The 18135-nt window shown below is 35.3% G+C and overlaps 1 pseudogene; it reads left to right on the plus strand.

Moving 5' to 3' along the window:
• LOC107705948 (potassium channel subfamily T member 1-like) overlaps positions 1-17671 on the plus strand; it is a 20358-nt pseudogene extending 2687 nt beyond the window's left edge.
• The last annotated feature ends 464 nt before the right edge of the window (positions 17672-18135 follow it).

Below are 18135 nucleotides of genomic sequence, written 5' to 3' on the forward strand. Positions count from 1 at the left end.
GCTTTCACAACGAAATACACAGCGTCTTCACGACATGGCGGCGGCAACAATACTACAGCGAGAATAAAGTTACGCCTTCTTTCTTTGCGTGAATATTTGGGCGGCGTTATGCAAATCTTCCGAGATCGTGACGTAGGTATGTGGGGGTGTGTTAGAACGAGCCGTTTTAGGTAGGCGTGGTTAACTCTTAACTTTTATAAAGAATATCTCTTTGGTTTTGAGACTTTAGTGTTTGCAACTTTACAGATCTTCTTTATGCACCAAGAGCTTGTAACACTCCAAAGAGAAAGGAAAAATTGAAATCGCATCATATGACCCCTTTAAGAAAACATAGACTAAGTTCCTGGATGAGCAACAAAAACTCATGCGTCTTTGCCTCAACAGATCATGTGATTGGATAACTGGACTAACCAGCAGACCAATCTCATTGCTCACCATCTAAAATATTATTTTAGTCATTCTAAAATGACTGAGCCAAAGTTTGTCGTCAAAATGATTTGTTGTAATTTTCTCGCACAAATGCATTCCCAAACATCAGGCATTCACCTCTGAACAGAAGATAACATCGTTTGGTATTTGTTTCGTCAGCAGCGTTTATCTCAGCATTCATCTGCATGCTCTGAGGCGCAAGTAATTATTATGTAGGAAAAAAGAGGCTCCCCCCGGTGCAGCAATTCTTTATTATTTTATTACTGATACTTTGTTCTCTTGAACACATGGGATGGAAATGGTGCTGTATTCGCAAATGTTTTAATACAAAATTCCAGTTTTTCCAAGTTGAATTAAGCTAATGTCCCAATCATTCAGTTGTGATTTTAGTCAGTGATTTGTTGACTGGTTATTATTGGACATAACTTTTTTTTTCCCTGCAGGGTCCATGTGGAGTTTTATGTGGATGAGAACACGTTTAAAGAGAGACTCAAACTTTTCTTTATCAAAAACCAAAGATCCAGTAAGTCTGCCTGAACTGTACATATTTACCTCTGAACCTTTAATCGTAACTTTTAACCTGTCATCTGTACGTCTATTTTATGGCCCGTTAATGCACTGACCTTTCACCTCCAGGTTTAAGGATCCGAATATTTAACTTCTGTCTGAAGCTTCTGACATGTGTTCTTTACATTATACGAGTCATGACAGACAATCCGGCCCAGCTCCGCCACACATGGTAAGAACTGTTGTTTTGAAGGGATAGTTCACCCAAAAATGAAAATTTGCTGTTAATTTACTCACCCTCAGGCCATCCAAAATGTAGGTGACTTTTTCTCTTCAGTAGAACAGTAAATAAGAATATTATCTGAAACGGTGGTCTTTGGTGAAATTTAATTACTTCGGTTTTGATAAAGATTTTTATCTTCAAGTGAGTGCCGCTGCAATGGGCTCTATTTTTGCCCCGAATTATGCTAATTAATAAAAAAAACAATTCTTGAGAAGGTATGTATATAATAACCTTTCTACAGGATGTTTCTAATATTATGATGTGTTACATCATTGATTGTGATTGGTAATGATGTATCATTGCAGTGATTGGTCATTTGTTGTTTTAAATGTGGTTGTGCCTGAATATTTTTTGTATACCTGATGAAGGTCATATGACCAAACGTTGTTAATAAAATATATATGTGCAAGTATCGATAGTGTGCGGGACTGTTGAGTTTTTTGTTCTTGGTCATTCATAAAATGCAAGTCAGTGGCTACTGTCACTTGAGAGGAAAATACAGGCAAGACAAAATTAATACCCATGGCTCCTGGTGATATATTGAGGTCTTATGAAGTGAAACGATCAGTCTGTGCAAGAAAGTAAACATTATTTACAACATTATTACCTGTAATCCATAATTAATTTTGTCTTGCCTGTATATGCTTTTTTGGCTCTCATGTGACAGCAGCCATTGACTTGCCATCTTATGAATCACCAAGGGCCACAGTTTCAATTAAAACTCTTCTTTAGTGTTCTACTGAAGATAAAAATCACCTACATCTCGGATGTCCTGAGGATGAGTAGTTTACAGCAAATTTTCATTTTTGGATGAACTATCTCTTTAATGTTTGTGAGTGTAAATGGCTTATAGAGCATGATTACTGTGAGTAATTTTTGCTGGTATTGGAGAATATTTTTAATATTCAAAGAAAGTTAGTGAATCATTTTATATGCTGCAGTAAATTCCCCTATAGATTGATGTGTCACAGTAAGCGACCCACACCTCCTCTCTCTACAGCATCAACTGCAACAGCACCACGCAGACCAACGAGATCAACTGGTGAGACAAACCATCAGCGTCAAATTGCCGTTTATTTCGGTTATGCAGATGTGATTCGGGGTTGATTTCATACTTCTAATTTATTCGCTCTAATCTGCCTCTTTCTCCCAGGGAGCTGATATTCTGGGTAGACAGAAAAGTACCAGTTTGGGCCATTCAGGTGAGTCCCAAGAAAAGCAAACACTTTAAACTTTACAATAAGGTTTCATTTGTTAATATTAGTTAATTATATTGGTTAATATAAACAATACTTATACAGCATGTATTAATCATAATTTGTGTTAAGTCCAACATTTACTAATACATTATTAAAATCAAATGTTGTGTCTGTTAACATTAGTTAATGCTCTGTGAACTAACATGAAAATTTTTATTAACTAACATTAACTAAGGTTAATAAATGTTGTAAAAATATAATGTTCATTGTTAGTTTATTTTATTTCATGTATTAACTAATGTTAACAAATGAGGCCTTATTGTAAAGCATTGCCATTTATATTTAAATGTAATTATTTAGCCTTCAAAACACTGCTTCATGAAGCTATGAAACATTTACGAATCTTTTGTTTTGAATCAGTGGTTCAGAATCAAACTGCCAGGTCATGTGATTTCAGCAAACAAGGCTTTGCTTCGAAAATATTTCAAGCCGTTACACTGGAAAAAAAATTGGTGTAGAAACAATTTCCACTTAGAAATTGCCAGTAAATTTCACAAATAATTACATAGAAATGGCAAGTAACACATTGAATTAAACATGAAATTTTGTAGCTGAAAGACTGAATTAAAATTTTTTTTTTTTGTAAAACATACTCCAAATAATCTTTATTTATAAATTCAAAAAATTATCTAGTGAACCCATGAATGAGTGTCTAATGGTTTTTAACTGATCTCAGGTCAGTTTTATAATGTAGGTTCATTGTAATGAAGTTAATGAATTTTAATATTTATGTAAGTATAATACAACAAGGAGAATGATACTTAATTGCTTTTAATTGACCTAGTTTAACAAGTACTGCCTAATAACACACAAAACAAAGACTACAAATTAATAAAACACACATTTTACAGAACCTTCATATTTAATGCTATTGAATTATTTGTAGATTACATTTAAAGGGATAGTTCATCCAAAAATGAAAATTTGATGTGTATCTGCTTACCCCCAGGGCATCCAAGATGTAGGTGACTTTGTTTCTTCAGTAGAACACAAACGGAGATTTTGAACTCCAACCATTGCAGTCTATCAATCGTATAATGCATGGCAATGGTAACAAAATCTATGAGAGTAAAAAAAATAAACTATCCCTTTAATAGATTACACTTTCATGTCAACATTTGCTATTGGTTTGTTAAAGCAGCACTATGTAACTTTTGGCGCTCTAGCGGTTAATAAACAGAACTGCACACATCCCGCGGAAGAACATTCCAACCGGAGCTGCTTCTCTAAGTTTATGTTTATGGCGATCAGTGTTGGGAGTAACGCATTACAAAAGTAATAATATTACAGTAGTATATTACGTTTTGCTGTAACGCAGTAATATAACGCATTACTAATAAAATTTGGGTAATATTATTACTCGTTACAATCTCAGTAACGCAAGTTACAACGGGCGACGACCCGACCAGGCTACAATAGTCCAAATATAAGTACTTATTATAAGTGTACCGTAGTGATTCGGAATAAGACAAAAACGCGGTTTGGAAGATGAATTCATGATGTACCCGCTCATTATATGCATTTTGCAAATTTTGAAAACAGAAAAAGTTACATAGTGTTGCTTTTAAAGGTGTCATACAAGTTTTTGTTGCATAATTTTGACCAGCAGGTGGCACCAGCCTGTAGTGTTTCACATTATAAAGCATGTGCACTACTCAGGATAGCTCTTGAAATTCAGTACTGCAGTTATTTTTGGCTTCTGTATAGTAAAATGCTTGTGTTTTTCATCTAAATGAGTAAGTGTAATGTCCTGTGAGATGAAATTTCGCTCTTGGCTGTTTGTTTCTGCACATTTTTTTCCTCAGGTGATTGTAGCATCCATCAGTTTCATGGAGGCCATGTTGCTAATGTACCTCAGCTACAAGGTGAGTTTGTGCATATGTGCAATGTGTGAATGTGTTTATTGATTTTTCACACTCAGTTTGTTCTGAATCTGAGACTAGAAGTGCCTAGTTACTGCTGTTTGTTTGGCACAGCACTGTAAAACCACAACTACTGGTTCCTGATGTTCCAGACAGATTGTTTCTGAGTGCATGTGTTTTTTCAGGGTAATATATGGGAGCAGATATTTCAGGTGTCTTTCCTGTTGGAGATGCTAAATACTGTCCCTTTCATCATAACGGTAAGAACGAAGCATCTTCAGAGCATAATCCCAAAGTACATCTGATAATGAAGTCTGACCCGTGTGACTCTTCCTCTGTGTCAGATCTTCTGACCTCCCCTCAGAAACCTGTTTATCCCCGTGTTTCTCAACTGCTGGCTGGCCAAGTGTGCTCTGGAGAGCATGATAGTGAGTTTTAACCATTCCCAAATGAACCCACACCAGTGTCTATGCAGTGCTGTACAGAAACCAGACGATATGTGTGTGTAACAGAATGATCTGCACCGGGCCATTCAGAGAACACACTCGGCCATGTTCAACCAGGTCCTCATTCTTATCTGCACTCTCTTATGTCTCGTTTTCACCGGGTAAGAATCATTTTTATCTGGTTTAGGGCTGGGTGATATATCCAATAATGTATATAATGATATTCTTTAAATTTTTGGTCAATCAATATGCACATTTTTCAATTTAAAATATGGTAATTAAACATGTTTAAATCTCATTTACTTCATGTTTAAAATCCAAACAAGAAATAAAGCTGCTTTAGTTTTAGAAAACAAGTATTTGCAAACTTCTCCATTCACCAATTCATGTTACTGGAGACTTTTTGATCAAGATTGGTTGTTATTTTTTATTATGAATTTAGTTTTGTCTTTATATACTGTCTTTTTCAGCACATGCCTTTTTATTTTGTTATTATTGTATTTTTAATGTAATTGTATTTTTGTATTAATAATTACATTTGTTATTTTTTATTAGAAATTTAGTTTTATATTTACTGTCTCAGCACACATCATTTTATAGTAAAGATTTTGTAATTTTTGTATTTTATTTGTTTGATTAACTGTTTTTATTAATAGCTGAATTTGTTATTTTTTATTAACAATTTTGCTTTTATCTACTGTAAATAGTTTTTTGTTTAATTTAATTTTGTTTATTATTATGTGAAATTGCTTTTTATTAAAATTAAGTCTCTTTCAGCAAATTATTTTATTGTCAAGATTATTTTTTGTCATTTTAAATTGTTTTTATTTAATTTAATTTAATTTTTCTTATTAATATTTGAAATTATTTTTATACAAAGTTTAATTTTTATTTACGGTTTCTTTCAAAACACATCATTTTAAAGTAAAGTTTTTTAAATTGTATTTGTTTGATTTAATTTTTTATTCAAAATTACATCTTTTATTTTTTTATATATTTTATTTACAAAATAAATTGAGTTTCATTTTGAGAATTTATTCATTCAGTTACATAGCTTCTATTGACAGCAGCAGTTCAAGCACTAGCAGAAAAGCTGGCAACAGCATCTAAGGAGGGCGGAGCTTAAAGACCAGCCCCTCCCTACCATGTAACTTGTAAAACCACAATAAAAAATATATATATTTCTGCCGATTTTATTGCTTCAACGGGTATATCACCCACCTCTACCTATCACATCTGCTTCTTCTTCTTCTCTGTCTGTCATCACCTACACTAAAGTCTTTCTGTCTCTTTCAGCACATGTGGTATCCAGCATTTAGAGCGCGCTGGTAAGAAGAGTCTGTCTCTCTTTAACGCTTTGTATTTTTGCATCGTGACCTTCTCTACGGTGGGCTTCGGCGATGTGACACCACAGATCTGGCCGTCTCAGCTGCTGGTGGTGGTGATGATCTGTGTGGCCCTGGTGGTGCTGCCTCTATAGGTCAGAGGAATCAAGCACTTTTTAAAATTGATCAGAACAATGGTAATTAAACACTATTTAAATCCACTCGCCTTCATTTTTCAAATCCAAACAAGAAATAAAACTTCTCTAGTTTCAGAAAAACAAGTATTTGCAAACCACTTACTGGAGACTTTTTCAAGTCAAGATAGTCATTTTATTGTTTGATAATTTTTATTGTTTTAAAATTTTATTTGTTTAATTTAATTTCAGCTTGTCATTTCTTATTTTTTTTATTAAAAATATATATTTTTTATTTATAGTCTATCTACTCAAATACTGACTTGACTATGAGCACAGCAAATTATCTAAGTATTTTTTTTACTCACCTAATTTTAAAATAATTTCAAGATTATTTTAGTATTTTGTATTTTTTAATTGTTATTTTTATTATTATAACAGATTAATTTATTTTCTTTATTAACAGTTAAATTTTATTTATTGTCTTTTTCAGAACATGCCATTTAATTGTCAAGATTATTTTTCTTTTTTATTGTATTTGTTTGATTTAATTGTATTTTTATTAATAATTGAATTTTTGTAATTGAGTTTTTTTATTTACTTTTTTGTATGTTCTCTCTGTCTACTAAAATACTGACTTGACTATGAACACAGCCAATGATCTTTCAAAGTATTGTTCTCTTTCACTTTTAAAAACAAAACAAGAAATAAAGCTTCTGTAGTTTCATAAAAACAAATATTTGCAAACCACTCCATTCACCAATTTCATTTTTTTTCAAGTCAATATTGCCATTTTATTGTTAAGATCATTTTTTTTAATTGTATTTGTTTAATTTAATTTAAGTTTTTATTAATAATTAAATTATTTCACATTAAAAGTTTAGTTTTTTATTCTCTTTTTTAGCACATGCCATTTTATCATCAAAATTATTTTTCTTGTTTTTTTATTATATTTGTATTTTTTATTATTATTTGAATTAATTCAAAAACTTGTTTTATTTACTTTAATTAATTATATTTTGAGTCTGTCTACTCAGATACTGACTTGGCTATGCCAATGATCTTTCAAAGTATTTTTTGTTTTTATCATGTGTGTTTTTATTCTTCTCTGGCTGTAGTTTGAGGAGTTGATCTATCTGTGGATGGAAAGGCAGAAATCCGGAGGAAACTACAGCAGACATCGAGCTCAGACAGAGAGACATGTGGTCTTATGTGTCAGTACTCTCAAAATCGACCTACTCATGGACTTTCTCAACGAATTCTACGCTCACCCACACACACAGGTGTGTATTCTGTCTGTCTGTCTGTGCGTATTTAATTGGTTCAGAATGTCTTTTCCATCCATCTTGTCTGATGTTTACTGTATCTTGTTCTAGTTTGATCGCATGTTGTTGTGTTTGTGCATGTTTAGGATTATTACGTGGTCATCTTGTGTCCATGTGAGGTGGATGTCCAGGTGAGGAGGATTTTGCAGATCCCACTGTGGTCACAGAGGGTCATCTACCTTCAAGGCTCTGCCCTCAAAAACCAGGATTTACTCAGAGCCAAGTGAGTGACAGCCTCACTGCCCAATCACAGCATTTGCCTATGTATACGTGGATTTGCATATGGTCTTATTTGTTTTTCATAGGGTTGCAACAACTAATGGATAAAATGTATTAAAAACTGATCATTGGTCGGTAGTAGTTGATTCTGTGCTCTTATATACTTGTATTCCAAGCCTGTCCCCACAGAATTTATCTCACTTTTTGTTTTATACAATACAGTTTTATGATTGTTCGAAGGAGAGCGAGATGTGCAATAGCATGAATTTTGGCTTCTGTGATTGGTCGCTTTGGTTCTGTAGGATGGATGATGCAGAAGCATGTTTCATTCTTAGCAGCAGGAATGAAGCTGATCGCATGGCGGCAGTGAGTGTTCACATAAATCACTAACCTTTTATTTAGCATTCATGTGTATTAGTAAAGCTATACATATCAGTATTTTTTAAATAAAAAGATGTCATACAGATTATAATATTACACTAGAATACCTAGATTTAGGGCTGCACGATTAATCGAATGTGATTGTCATGCGCATCTTGTCAGTAAAGCCGGTTCTGTGATTAGTAGTAAATCTCCAGCATGGGTGTATTTGGAGTTTCAGCGTGAGAGCGCCCTCTGGCCTTCGGATGGAGATTTACTGCTGATCACAGAACCGTGCTTCACTGAAAGATAGGCATGACAATCGCAGCTTCTGGCTAATCGCGATTTATCGCCTTTGCAATTTAATTTCGATTAATCGTGCAGCCCTACCTAGATTATTCTTAATAATTTATTTGTCATGTATATGTTTTCTACAATATTTTAATAGATTTTTGACCAATTATCACAAACAGAATATTTAATTGAACAATCCAATACACAATAAAAAACAAAAACAGAAAGATGCAGAAAGAAAGAAAAAATAAAGTGCACACAACATAATCTACAATAACTAAATAAATAAAATTACTAATTTAACAACATTAAAGTACAGTCAGATGGTATCATTTGTGTTACGCATTCAATCCAGTCAGTTTATCAAATGTATATACAGAGGTAATAAACATATTGACTGGTATTGATTTATTGACAGGATCACCAGACTATTCTGAGGGCTTGGGCTGTGAAAGACTTCGCTCCGAACTGCCCTCTTTACGTCCAGATTCTCAAACCCGAAAACAAATTCCATGTTAAGTTTGCTGGTACTAATTTGCCTTTATTTCCACATTCTTTTTCTGAATATTGCTCACTCTTTCTGCATTATGTATTTCTTTTCTCCTTACTTTCATTCTCTATATCATTTGAAGCCCTTGGATGACTCATATTCATAATCGTCAGCCATCTTGGCTTTGAGCAGAATGCCTGTTTCTTCCTGCAGATCATGTAGTGTGTGAAGAAGAGTTCAAATACGCCATGTTGGCTCTGAACTGTCTGTGTCCGGCCACCTCTACGCTGATCACTTTACTGGTCCACACATCTCGCGGACAGTGAGTCGCCACTCTCTTAACGCGCTTAAAAGTTAAGTGTGTTATTTCTGTGCTAAGAATATTGACTGTTTTCAGACAGGTTTCCCAAACACACCTGTAGTCATGACCTTGTTTTTTTCAGCACGTCTTTTTATTGTCCGAATATTTTGATATTTGTTTAATTTTATTTTTTATTAAAAATTTATTTTTATTTACTAAATAAATAGTTTTATTTTAAGAATTTGTTTACTTAATTTTATAACTTCCCTGATAATACCATGTTTTTTTTAAACACTATCTTGAAAACTTGGGGTCAAATTTTGGGGTTAAGTTTTTTTTTTTTTTTCACTCTCCTTTTAATCTGTGTGTGATGGCCTGGCATCTTGTCTTCTTCCTCTCTCTTCACCAGCAAAGCTAGTCAGAGTTAATCTTTAGCTCTCCCTTTAGGATGGATCCTGCTGCCTGAGCCCACTGGTGAAGAATGAAAGGATCCTTCTAGGTGTTTTACTACTACCTTTCAAATTTTTAGATTTAATGTACACTATCATTTAAAAGTTTGGGGGCAGTCAGATTTTTGTTGTATTCATACTTTTATTCAGTAAAGATGCATTAAATTGATCAAAAGTGACAGTAAAGACATTTATACTGTTGAAAAAGATTTATATTTAGAATGATTTCTGAAGATCATGTGACACTGAAGACTGGAGTAATGATGCTGAAAATTCAGCTTTGATCACAGAAATAAATTACATGTTAAAATATATTCAAATAGAAAACAGCTTATTTAAACAGCAAAAAATATTTCACAGTATTACCAGTTTTACTGTATTTTTCATTAAATAAATGTTACCAACGCCAAACTTTTGAACACTAGTCTCGTTATAATCAAGTTCTGTTAAACCTGCAATTAGTTTATCTTAGCCTATGTTTAATAAATTCACCTGACAAATGAAAATGTAATGGAAAAATAGTTCAGTAACATGTTAAATCCTTTTCAGAGAAGGCCAGCAGTCTCCAGAGCAGTGGCAGAGGATGTACGGCCGTTGTTCGGGTAATGAGGTGTATCATATCCGTCTGGGGGACAGCATGTTCTTCAGAGAGTACAACAGCAAAAGCTTCACCTACGCGGCCTTTCACGCTCACAAGAAGTAGGTTTATACTTTTTTTGAAACATTAAATGTGTTTACACTTGTGCTGTCAGGCTATTTTGATTTGTTTGGGTGTGTAGATATGGCGTGTGTCTGATTGGCGTGAAGAGAGAAGATAACAAAAGCATCTTGTTGAACCCTGGACCGCGCCACATCATGTCTGCCAGCGACACCTGTTATTACATCAACATTCTATGTGAATATTGTAAAATGTAATTTATTGCTGTGATCAAAGCTGTATTTTCAGCATCATTACTCCAGTCTTCAGTGTCACATGATCCTTCAAAAAACATTCTAATATGCTGATTTGCTGCTCAAGAAACATTTCTGATTATTGTCAGTATTGAAAATAGTTGTGCTGCTTCCTCATATTTTTGTGGAAACTGTGTTTCAGGATTCTTTGATGAATAGAAAATTCAAAGGAACAGCATTTATTTGAAAAATTAAAAAAAATCTTTTGAAAGTTCTTTTTGTCTGTCCATCTAACATATCTGGATGTTTGGCTGTGCAGAGAGATGCATTAGTAATATTGGTTTTGGTTTTGTTTTATGATCATTTTGTGGTTTGTTTTGTATGTGAGTGTTTTGTGAAGGACTACATGATTCCAATAGCCAGATTGCTGCTGGGATTGGACACCACGCCTGGATCAGGGTACCTGTGCGCTGTGAGTTCAACACACTGTTTATGTGTTTAGAATGATTGGTGTTGTGATCTGTCAGTGTTTGTTTATGAACATGCTCCTGTGTATGTAGATGCATGTATGTGAAGCTGATCTCTGGATTCGCACGTACGGGAGACTCTTCCAGAAGTTCTGCTCGTCTAGTTCAGAGATTCCCATCGGAATCTACCGCACAGAATCACACGCATCACCTGAGGTATCTATCTGTCTGTCTATCACTCTTTCTGTCCGTCTATATTCTGTCATTCTGTTTTTCTATCTATCTATCTATCTATCTATCTATCTATCTATCTATCTATCTACGCCAAACTTTTGAACACTAGTCTCGTTATAATCAAGTTCTGTTAAACCTGCAATTAGTTTATCTTAGCCTATGTTTAATAAATTCACCTGACAAATGAAAATGTAATGGAAAAATAGTTCAGTAACATGTTAAATCCTTTTCAGAGAAGGCCAGCAGTCTCCAGAGCAGTGGCAGAGGATGTACGGCCGTTGTTCGGGTAATGAGGTGTATCATATCCGTCTGGGGGACAGCATGTTCTTCAGAGAGTACAACAGCAAAAGCTTCACCTACGCGGCCTTTCACGCTCACAAGAAGTAGGTTTATACTTTTTTTGAAACATTAAATGTGTTTACACTTGTGCTGTCAGGCTATTTTGATTTGTTTGGGTGTGTAGATATGGCGTGTGTCTGATTGGCGTGAAGAGAGAAGATAACAAAAGCATCTTGTTGAACCCTGGACCGCGCCACATCATGTCTGCCAGCGACACCTGTTATTACATCAACATCACAAAGGAGGAAAACTCTGCCTTCATCTTTAGACAGGAAGAAGATCAGGGAAAGGGGCGGGGCCACTGTGACATTTTAAACAGCCCGTCTGGCCTGCCTGTTCATAGCATCATCGCTAGCATGGGTGAGCGAGAACGGATAGAAGAGAGACAGGAGGTTGTCAGAGGTCGGTTTATAACCGTTTGATTGTTTTTAGGAACGGTTGCCATGGATTTTCAGAACACCAGTCCCACTGAGAGTGCTGTCAAACTGGCTCCGCCCCCGGAGAACGAACAAGGAAGCCGCCGCCCAAGCATAGCACCCGTTCTGGAGCTTGCTGACTCCGCCTCCTTGCTGCCATGTGATCTGCTCAGTGACCAATCAGAGGATGAGGCCGGACAGTCAGATGAAGATGTAACAGCTACTGAGTGAGTTCATTCTTAGCTCTTAATTCAGATTCAAAGGGGTTTTGTGGTTTATCTCAACTTCACAAGCAAAGTAAGTGTATAAGGTTTTTTATGAATATGATTTACGAAACCGAAAGGGAAAAGGGTCATTTTATGGTGCTTTTTTGTCCATTGTTTTTGAGTTTTGGCAGCCACTGATGGCTGTTGGCTGTCAGTTAAGAGTAGGGCTGCACAATTAATTGAAATAAAACTGAAATCATTTCATGTTTAAAAAATGAAGAAATTAAGACCACCTTAAATATTATTTTTGAAATTTTACAGTGGTATTGTAAAAGAAAATACTAGATTTTTTTATTTTACTGTAAAATATGATGATAGTAATGTTTTTTATTTTTGTTTAATATTTTTTTACTTTTAATAATAATAATCATAATAAAATAAGAAGAATAAAATAATTATTTTACAGTACAGTAAGAGTAATAATAGTTATCTTATTTAGTTTAATTTTTTTGTGGTTGTATTTATATAATATTAATATACATTTAGTTATATTGATATGTTTTTTATTATTATTAATAATAATCATCATTTTATCTTAAAGTACAATAATTGTACAGTACTCATTTTACAGTATAATAAGAGTAATAATTATTTAATATTTAAAATGATTATTTATTTATTTATTTTACAGTCATATTAATAATTCATTTATTGTACATATTGATATATATAATCACAAAATGTTTGGCCCAATTGTGCAGCCCAACAAACATGAAAATCTGGAGTTTATTTCTGTTTTCAAAAATCACATTTTAAATCGCAACATGCAAATCTGGAGTTTATTTTTCTTTCCAAAAATCACATTTTGAATCGCTGTATGGTTTTTTCATCAGACAAAATCGCGGTCCTGTATCAGAGCATGTGCACATTCATCAAATTTTCTCCTTTTGTGTTCCACTGAAGAAGCGAAATGAAGCAAATGTTGATGTTTTTATGCAAACTAACCTGTTAGAGTGCATTTTCATGTTGATTTCCTCAGATTTGTGAAAGGATACCCCCCAAACTCTCCTTACATTGGGAGCTCCCCGACCCTTTGCCATCTCCTGCCCCAGAAAGCCCATTTCTGCTGTTTACGGCTTGATCAGGTGAGCACCAGCCTCCATGTGGTACGAATGTCGTCCAAATGTTGTATTTGCATAATATGCATTGCACTGGACCACATCTGCATGTCATATTTGCTCCTCTAGAGCTGTGAGCATGTTTCCTTTGAAGACGCAAAAGCGTATGGCTTCAAAAACAAGCTAATCATTGTTTCTGCTGAGACGGCTGGAAATGGCCTTTACAACTTCATAGTGCCTTTAAGAGCCTATTACAGACCCAGACGGGAGCTCAACCCTATAGTCCTGCTGCTAGACAACCTGTAAGCATATGCACACCCAGACCAACACATTCACCTCATGTGAGTTTCAGTAGTGTTAGTAATGTTTTTCTACTTCCTGCAGACCTGATGACCACTTCCTTGAGGCCATTTCCTGCTTCCCGATGGTGTATTATATGGGTGGCACCATTGACAAGTACAGTTAGACCAAAAGAGTTCTCTTTGACTAGGGCTGCACAATTTGCAAAAAAATTGTGATTCTTTAATAAAAATTTCAGTTGCGATTAAAAATGTCATTTATATGAAGAAAAGAGATGCACAATTTGGCCAAAATTGTTGCAATTATATATCAGTATAATAATAATAATAATAAATATAATATAATGATGATAATTATTATTACTATTAAACAAAAATAATAAATATTACTATTGTAATATTTCACTGTAAAATAAAATAAAATATGTATATAAATTAAAATAATAATGCATGGTGCATATATTTATTCAATTAAACCAACATGCTCCTGTGTATGTAGATGCATGTATGTGAAGCTGATCTCTGGATTCGCACGTACGGGAGACTCTTCCAGAAGTTCTGCTCGTCTAGTTCAGAGATTCCCATCGGAATCTACCGCACAGAATCACACGCATCACCTGAGGTATCTATCTGTCTGTCTATCACTCTTTCTGTCCGTCTATATTCTGTCATTCTGTTTTTCTATCTATCTATCTATCTATCTATCTATCTATCTATCTATCTATCTATCTGTCTGTCTGTCTGTCTGTCTGTCTCTGTCTATCCATCTATATCTATCTTTCTGTCTGTCTGTCTCTCTGTCTGGGTATCTATCTGTCTGTCTGTCTGTCTGTATATCTATCCGTCTGTCTATCCGTCCGTCTGTCCGTCTGTCTGTATATCTATCTGTCTGTCTGTCTGTCTGTCTCTCTGTCTGGGTATCTATCTGTCTGTCTGTCTGTCTGTATATCGTCTGTATATCTATCCGTCTGTCTATCTGTCCGTCCGTCCGTCTGTCTGTATATCTATCCGTCTGTCTGTCCGTCCGTCCGTCCGTCTGTCTGTCTGTCTGTCTCTGTCTATCCATCTATATCTATCTATCTATCTATCTATCTATCTATCTTTCTGTCTGTCTGTCTGTCTGTCTGTCTGTCTCTGTCTGGGTATCTGTCTATCCGTCTATCTGTCTATCTATCTGTCTGTCTGTCTGTCTGTATATCGATCCATCTGTCTGTCCGTCCGTCCGTCCGTCCGTCTGTCTGTATATCTATCCGTCTGTCTGTCCGTCCGTCCGTCTGTCTATATATCTATCCGTCTGTCCGTCCGTCTGTCTATCTATCTATCTATCTATCTGTCTATCTATCTGTCTGTCTGTCTGTCTGTCTGTATTAATTAATATAATATATGATAATAATAATAATTATTAAATAAAATATTATACAAAAATATGTTATTATTGCTATATTTCACTGTTAAACAAAAAATGTTATTTAAGAAAAATATATATAATAACAATTTTCAGTGCATATATTTAACAGCCACAGCCTTTGTGATTTCATAATTGCAATCGTATCATGATTTTTTTTTTTTTTTTTCAATTAATCATGCAGCCCTATCTTTGACAGCCAATTCAAATATATCCCTCTAGATGTGAATATCTCTGATTGGATGTTTGTGTGATTGACAGTTTGGACAGCCTATTGCAGTGTGGCATTCTGTATGCTGATAATCTAGTGGTGGTGGATAAAGAAAGCACTATGAGTGCAGAGGAGGACTATATGGCTGATGCTAAAACCATTGTCAACGTGCAGACCATGTTCAGGTGAGACTACAACCAATGACCTGCAATCTGTGAGTAGAAATTGATAGAATTTGTGTAATATGTAATTTCAGTATCACCAGGGAATGTATGAACTAATAACATGCTTACATTGAATGCAAGGTAAGTTGTTTTGGATAAATGCGTTTGCCAAATGCATAAATGCAAATATAAATCTTATAATAGTCTAATTTTCTCTGTCTGAGTCTCTCCAGGTTGTTTCCAAGTCTCAGTATAATCACAGAACTGACTCACCCATCAAACATGAGATTCATGCAGTTCAGAGCGAAGGACTGTTACTCTCTCGCCCTGTCCAAACTAGAGAAGGTGAGAGATGGAGAGAGGAGAGCACATTTATGTTGCATTTATTTATGGAATACAGTAGTTTTGCTGAAATATTGTAAAATGTGTGTGTTCGATCGACAGAAGGAACGTGACAAAGGCTCAAATCTCGCCTTCATGTTTCGCCTTCCATTTGCTGCTGGTCGAGTCTTCAGCATCAGCATGCTGGACACACTCCTGTACCAGGTAAGTGTGTGTGTGTGTGTGTGTGTGTGTGTGTGCCTTTCAAAGAGGAATTTGGACTGTCCCTAGTAAACTCAGTCACAGCGCCCTCTTGTGCTCAGGAATTAAACATGACAGGTACAAATAGTAACATTTTATGCATTTGGTGATTTACTACATTGCATTCAAAGTATACAGTACCTAGGCCTGGGCGATAAAACGGTATCTATATTTATCGACAGTTCACCCTCTTCGATAACGATAGAAAAAATGTTCGATATAGCGCACGATATAGGCACGTGCTATGAGTGACGCAGACCGCACACACAAACACGAACACATGCTGAATTGAGTGCTGTGCCTGCCTGTGATGAGGAGATTGTGAATTTAAAAAAATTTATATTAGTCGAATTTAAAATAAACATTTGCATTTGAATGCAAAAATAGTACAATCAAATGTTAGGTGTGCGTCAGTGGTTAAATTTAAACGTTTTTTTTCTATTGCTCTTTGTTTTAAAAAAGGTTATAAAAAATGTCAATAATTATCGATACCGAACCATATGAAACATTATATCGTTGATACATTTTTTAGCTATATCGCCCAGCCCTAACAATACCACTCAAAAGTTTGGGGTCATTTTTTAAAATATTTTTGAAAGGTCTCTTCTGCTCACTAAGGCTGCATTTACTTAATCAGAAATACAGTAAAAACAGCAATATTGTGAAATATTATTACAATTTAAAATAAATGATTTCTATGTGAATATTGTAAAATGTAATTTATTGCTGTGATCAAAGCTGTATTTTCAGCATCATTACTCCAGTCTTCAGTGTCACATGATCCTTCAAAAAACATTCTAATATGCTGATTTGCTGCTCAAGAATGTCTATATATCTATCCGTCTGTCCGTCCGTCTGTCTATCTATCTATCTATCTATCTGTCTATCTATCTGTCTGTCTGTCTGTCTGTCTGTCTGTATATCTATCCATCCGTCCGTCCGTCCGTCTATCTATCTATCTATCTATCTGTCTATCTATCTGTCTGTCTGTCTATCTGTCTATCTGTCTGTCTGTATATCTATCTATCTATCCGTCCGTCTATCTATCTATCTATCTATCTATCTATCTATCTATCTGTCTGTCTGTCCGTCTGTCCGTCCGTCCGTCCGTCGATCAATACTTCTGTGGTCAGTCTCTGCTAACATAATATTCTTTTCTTTTCCATGGCGGCGCTATTAATATTTCCCATTGTATTTTGTGTTTCCATGGTTACGGTCGCCTCCAGTTTCAAGGTTCCATCAGCATTGAGGGGTTAAACGACACCAGGGAGAAGCGGGAGGAGTCAAAGATCCTCACCCGGAGCTCTTCCAGCAGTGACCAATCAGAGCACCCACTCCTGAGAAAGAAGAGCTTGCACTGGACGAGGCGTCTCAGTAGGCGGAGCGTGAAGAGGAGCGACTCCTCCCTCAGCTCCATCCAGCAGCGTATGGGCATGTTACGCCGCTCGGAAAGGGAGGAGCTTACAGAACTGGTCAGGAACCGCATGCAGCACTTGGGCCTGCACACGGCGGGATACAGTAAACACACCCCTTACCTCATTAATAATATTCATACGTATAATATGTTTATGCTTAAGTAAAGTAATTCGTTTTGTGGAACAAAACTGGAAGATCTGCCCAAATCATGTTTGTTTTAATGTGGTTAGGAGGCTGTAACCACCATAACCCTCCTCTTTTCACAAATTCCTTATGGATAAAATCAACTCCTGTCCTACATTTCTCTCATATCACATTTAACTTGAAAATTTATATCAGATTATGGAATTAAAAAGGGTTGTGAACACTGATTATGTTGAATCCTGAATGTTATTACATTCTTGGTCAGAAGAACCTTTGTTTTATCAGACATTATACTTCCACATAGTAATTTTGATTTGAAATATTTCTCTCTTCCTCTTTTTCATTCTAACTTCCGCTCGGAAAGGGAGGAGCTTACGGAACTCGTCAGGAACCGCATGCAGCACTTGGGCCTGCACACGGCTGGATATAGTAAACCACGCCTCTTACCTCATTAATAATATTAATATGTATAATATTTTTATGCTTAATTAAAGAATTTTGGTTTGTGGAACATAATGGGAAGATCTGCCCAAATCATGTTTTCTTTTTTATATGGTTAG

The sequence above is a fragment of the Sinocyclocheilus rhinocerous genome, unplaced genomic scaffold (assembly GCF_001515625.1).
Source record: "Sinocyclocheilus rhinocerous isolate Xijiao unplaced genomic scaffold, SAMN03320098_v1.1 scaffold1045, whole genome shotgun sequence".
NCBI classification, from domain to species: Eukaryota; Metazoa; Chordata; class Actinopteri; order Cypriniformes; family Cyprinidae; genus Sinocyclocheilus; species Sinocyclocheilus rhinocerous.